The following is a 6,254-nucleotide window of genomic DNA, read 5'->3' as shown; positions in this document are numbered from 1 at the left end:
ATGATAATAGGTTTTGAAAATTCAATACCAATGTCTTATAACATCTACTTCATCCAAATAATCTAATTACAATTGTTTTCTAATACTACATACTCTACTTCTACTGTAGATTGCGATGTTCAATTTTCTTTCTTACTTATCTATTAAAGTAGTCATCCTCCCAAAAAGGATGCTCTACCACTAGTTATTTTCCCATCATTAACACTTCCTTCCAATTTGCATGTGTATATGCACATAAGGTAAAGTCATGTGATCTATCCTACCATAAGCTATAATTATGTGTACCTTTCAAGTATCTAAAAATTATTATTTTTCCACCAAATGTGTCTCTTTAGGATCTTCTTAGAATCTTTCCACAATTTTAATTAGATTATATATATTAGGTCTTGTATGAGTCAAATATTGCAATCCTCCTATTATAGATCTATATCTTTTTTTTTTGCACTAGGAGATTCATCCTTACTTGATAATTTGTATCATGTAGCAATAGGTGCTCTAAAAGGTTTAAAATTATCCAAACCAAACTTTGTCAATTAATCCTTAATATATTTATTACGTGATATAAATATGCAATACATATTCTAATTTATTTGTAATACCAAGAAATAATTCATGTCGCCTATCATACTCATCTAAAATTCATCTTCAATTCTTCATAAAATTTTGGGCTAGCTTCATCATTTCCTCCAAAAATAATGTCATCAAAAAATACAAAAATTATCAGTAACCCATCTTCACTCTTTCTCAAGTACATGTTACTGTCCACATTACCTTTCTTAAATCCAAAATTCTATAAATTCTCATCCAATATTGCATAACAAGCTCTTAGTGCTTGATTCAATTCATACAATGCTTTCTTCGGTCTCCAAACCATGTTTCTGTCTCTAGTCAGGGGAAATCCATCATGTTATTAAATGTAAACTTCTTCCTCAACCTCACCATTAAGAAAAGATGACTTGGTATGCATCTGATAAACCTTAAAAAAATTGTTATCTACATATGCCAAAAAAATTCTTACTACTTCAAGTCTAGCAATTGGGGAAAAAGTTTTCTCAAAGTAATTCTTCTTATTGTGAATAGCCTTTGTATATAACCTTGCTTTTTTTCTTACCACTTCTCCTTCATCAGTCATCTTGTTTTATAATACCCACTTAGTTCCAATTACATTATTATCTTTAGGCCTAGGAACCAATTTCCAAGTCTTTTTCTTCTCAATCTACTTCAATTCTTCTTTCATATCCTTTTTCTAAAACACATCTTTAGAAGCTTCATCTATTATCTTAGATTTAACTTGAGGTATTAAATGTAATTTTTCACTCGCCTTGTTTCTTGGCATCATTCCTTTGTTCACACTTCAATGAATTGATCTATGGGGTGATTATTTATAACATATATGTTAGGTGTTCCCTTCTCTATTCATATTTCTTCTCTTGGTTATGATATAGGTTCTTATCTTTGTATTTAAGTTTGCAAATCAATGTTAGCTTCATAAATCAATTCTTGGTCAACATTGTTAGTCCTCTTATTATTGTTTTCATCAAAATCTTACAGGTCTAGTATTCTTTCCTAAATTCTAAACTTCTTTGTATCAACTTTCACATTAGTTCTCTAAATGATAGTTTTCAATCTCTGATTAAAACATCTATATGCCTTACTCTTAAATGAATATCCAAGGAACATTCCTTCATCACTTCTAGAGCTAAACTTTCCAATACCATTATTTATTTTGATATAACACTTCTAAAGATTCTAAAGTATTTCATAGTAGGTATATGTCTAAAACAAAGTTCATAGGGTGTCTTAGTGGTGGCTTGCCTTATCTACACTTTTCTCATTATGTATACTGAGTTGTTCACTATTTCTCTCCAAAAGATATATGTGGTACATTATTCTCAAAAATCATTTCTCTAGCTTCTTCACTTACTAATATGTTCCTCCTTTATGATATACCACTCTATTGTGATGTCTTAGGGACTAAAAGTTTTCTCTTAATTCCACCATTCTAACAAAGTATTAAACTCATTTGAAATGAATTATCCTCCTCTTTCTCATCTCAAGAACTTAATCCTAAAGCCTGATTCATTCTCTACTCTACTCTTAAATAAATTGAACCTCTCAAAAGATTTAGACTTATCTCTAAGAAAATATACCCATATCATCCTTTTAAAAACATCAATATGAAGCATAAAGTACCTTTCACCATGAAATTATCTTATTCTTATAGGACCACTCAAATCTATGTGTGCAATCTCCAACATCATTGTAGTAGTAAACATATTTCTAGGAAATAAACTCTTCTACTTTTTCATCACACATTATTTACAATCCATGTTAGAACATTTCACAGTCTATGGAAAATATCTAACTACATGTGTAGTAATTATGTTCACAATTTTATGAAAGTTAATGCATGGTAGAATCTCTTATGCCATAACCAACTACTATCAACCTTTGAAACCAAACATGTCATCTCAGTAGGACTCAATTGAAAAATGTTACCTCTTTTCCTTGGTCTTGTAATGATCAATATACCATCTTTATCCTTGGTAATACAAGTATTCTCTATGAATTGCAACTGATATCCCTTACCTTGAAATTGTCCAACACTCAAATGATTACATTTTAAACCATTAATAAACTAAACATCCTTAGTGTTAGTCTTTCCATCAAGTGTAATAGATCTTTTTCCTTTAATATGACAAGGTGCATTATTTCCAACTCTAACTACTCCTCCATAATAATAATTAGACTCAAAAAAATTAGTCATATCTCCTACCATATTATGAGAATAATCACTATCTATAATCCAATCATACTTTTTGTTTTCAATATGTGATACTAAAGATTTCTTTTATATTACCTCTTATCTCTTAGGAATTTCTTCTTTAATAGAAAAAAAACACAAGTTCACCATCTTCATGATCACTCTCTAATAAATTTACCACCTTAAAAAATCAAACTCATTATCGTCATCAACAAAGAAGAAATCTTGTGTAAACTTTGACTTATAAGGTTTCTTAGCATTTAATTTCTTCTCTCTTTCATGACAACTAGATGAAAAATGACTAATTTATTTGCAAGTCCAACAAGAAATTTTTTTATTACCTTTAGATTCTATCTTTATAAGCAATGAAAGTCCTTCATCAATCTTCTTGTCTTCCTCTTGTTTCACTATCCACTCTATAGCATAATCTCCACTTGTGCTCGCAATGCTTGTAAGTTTAGCACTATATTTTTGTACAATAAAAGATGATTCTATCCTTGCCACTCCTTGGTATTGTGTCAAAGTCTATTCAAAGTTTTGCAACTTCCCAAGTAATATTTTTCTTGTACAATTTGGTGCTACACAAATAATTTCTTCAATGATCCTGACTCTGTTTGCAAAATTAGGAGTCAAAGATTTTAATATCTTCCATACTACTTCATCTTCATTCATAGTTCCACCACAACTCTTGATTCATACAATAATATCATATATTTTACCAAAATATACTTTGATATATTCATCTTTCATCATCTTAGGATTACTCAACATATTCTTCCAATTTTTTAGTCTAGATTTCTTTGCAAATTTATCTCATTCAAATAAACTTTGTAACTTAGCCTAAAATACATTTGCAATATATAAACCTTTTTATCTCAACATACTCTAGTTCAAGAAGAGCTAATAATAAATTTTTTATGACATACATATTGTACATGAATAAATCATCGTCTTCTTTTGTATGGTTATCTAAATCACTTTCCTGAATAACATTCTTGCTTTCCCTTGTAACTAACCAGTAATCTTTTCCCATGCATAGAAAGTGAGTCATCACCATATCCTTCAAGGTTTCATATTTAACTCCATCAAATTTAGGATTAACCTTCCTAAATATAGCCATGGATCTCCTTAAGTTGTTAAACATTCTCTTCAAAGACCTGATGCCCCAATACCAATTGTAAAAAAGTAAATTCCACTAATATAACTAAGAGGGTAGAGGTCAGTGAATACATTATATACATCAAACAAATTTTATCAACTTTAATGAATCAAAAACATTTAATCAAAAGATATTACTATTGGAAATTTACAATTGGGATAATTGTTGTTTTGTCATTGATATCAAAAATATATATGGATGAGACATATTTCTACCTAATCTAAATTTCATATATATTTGATTGATGAAGAGGATTTGAGAGTTACTCATAACTATAGCACCTATAGGAAAGGTTGAAGTTATGAAAAGGAAGTTACAATGGATATTTGATTTGATAGACTTTGATAAACGAAAGTAATTATTTATGTCAAGAAGGATAAGCCAAGCTGAGAAAAAGAATAAATTACTAAGGAGTGTTGAGTAATGGTAGTGTCAACCGAGCCACAGTCAGTGCCAAGAAAATCCAATGTTGACCAAGAATTAGTATAGATCGATCAAGTTAGTTGATGCCAAGCTAGAAATCTTAAATAATGGTTGAGTATTTTAGTGTTGATTGAGTGTTAGAATTCAAAGGAATCATAAGATCAAGTTGACTCAGTCAATTTCTTCAAAGATGTAAAACATGTTGAAGATTAGATTAATGAGTTTGATCATTAAATTCAAGACTGTCATAAGGTAAAGACCTAATAGAAGGATTCTAGAGAAGTTTCTAGAGGATGATCAAGATTTTTTATAGATACATTGAATCGAGTTGAAGTTGATCGTAAGCCCTAATATCTATGGTGGATGTAGAAAATAGTAAAGCACAAATTACCTATTTAAAGTGATACTAAACCAAACTTTTAGTGTCATGTCTAGTCAAGCCTAGTCTAGCCTAGCCAGTGTAGATGAGTGAGTTTATATATAGAGCAAGGTTGATCAGAAGCATAGAAGAGTGTGAATGCAAAGCTAAAGGAGAAACCTTGTAGATGTAATGTTGTTATTGATAAGTGATTTTGAGTAGAAGGCTTAAGTGATAATGAGAAGAGTACATTGATTACTTGAAGGGTGTCTAAGAAGATCAATATCAGAGATGCCAATGAAAGGATTATTAGTGAACCAACATTAGGATTGAATAGAGATCTAAACTAGAAAAAGTGACTTATAATCACACAGATGAAAACCTACTATTTTCTTTCTTATCATTTTAAATAGTTTTTATTGAAATTCTTTTAATAGAGGTTGACCTAATAGTCATTGGAAGACTTAATAGCCTATATACATCCTTTAACTAGGTGACATTCTAAATAGAATTATCATTGTCCTCTTACAAGGCCACTCCTAATGATGCATGAGCATCTTACATGGGAAAATTATTTATAATTTATTTTTATTTTTTAAATGGAGGAGAGTGAAAGTGACAAAAATTAGAGAAATAAATAAATAAATAATAAGGAAAAAAGTAGAAAAGAGAAATTTCCATTTTCGAGGTGCAAAGGTGCCATAAATAGAAAAATAAGAAAAATAGTTGTCATTCCATTTTTCAAAGTGTGTAGGTGGCATTTTAGAAGCTTGTGGAAAGTTCCTTAAATCATGCATTTAATATTTGTTGTGATCCATAAAGGAAATGTAATTTTCTAATTGGGCCACATGGTGATGCTTAGTTGTAATTCTAGAAGGTTGTGGATATTGTGGAAGGATGTGGATATTGTGTAGGAGGAATTCTAGAAGGTTGTGGATAAATCATGCATTGGGTGGTAAGTGCCTATTTAAGCAAGACATATGAGCATTTCTAATCAAGCTTTCGAAGGAAAAGCTTCAAGGTGTGAAAGCTGGAAGGAAAGCTTTGGAAGGTAAAAGCTTCAAGGTGTGAAAGTTGTGAAAGGTGAAGCTTGGGAAGGTGAAGCTTTGGAAGATGAAAGCTTCAAGGTGTGAAAGTTGTGGAAGGTGAAGCTTGGGAAGGTAAAGCTTTGGAAGGAAAAGCTTCAAAGTGTGAAAGCTAGAAGGTGTAAAGGCTTCAAGGTGTGAAGGCTTGAAGGTGTGAAAGAGGAGGAGGAAGTGAAGAGTGAATTTTCCTAAGTCTATGGACAGAGTGCCAAATGTGAGGTGGTTTATAGCAGGATTGTGATGGAGTTGTGAGTGTGTAGACAGAGCACCAAATGTGAGGCAGTTTACACTTGGATCTTGGATAAAGTTGGAGAAGAGCTAGTGACTGCAGTTTAGAAACAAGGAGGTTTCTTGGTGGCTTGCAAGCACAAGTTGAAATCTTGGAGGTTTCTACTAGAGTGTGGATCTAGACTAGCTTGGATTTGGATTGGATCTTGAGAGATCTTGCAGAAATGTTATTGTAAT

The sequence above is a fragment of the Cupressus sempervirens genome, chromosome 1 (genome assembly GCF_028749045.1).
Source record: "Cupressus sempervirens isolate cs-2001-9-10 chromosome 1, ASM2874904v1, whole genome shotgun sequence".
NCBI classification, from domain to species: Eukaryota; Viridiplantae; Streptophyta; class Pinopsida; order Cupressales; family Cupressaceae; genus Cupressus; species Cupressus sempervirens.
This window is presented reverse-complemented; position numbering follows the sequence as displayed.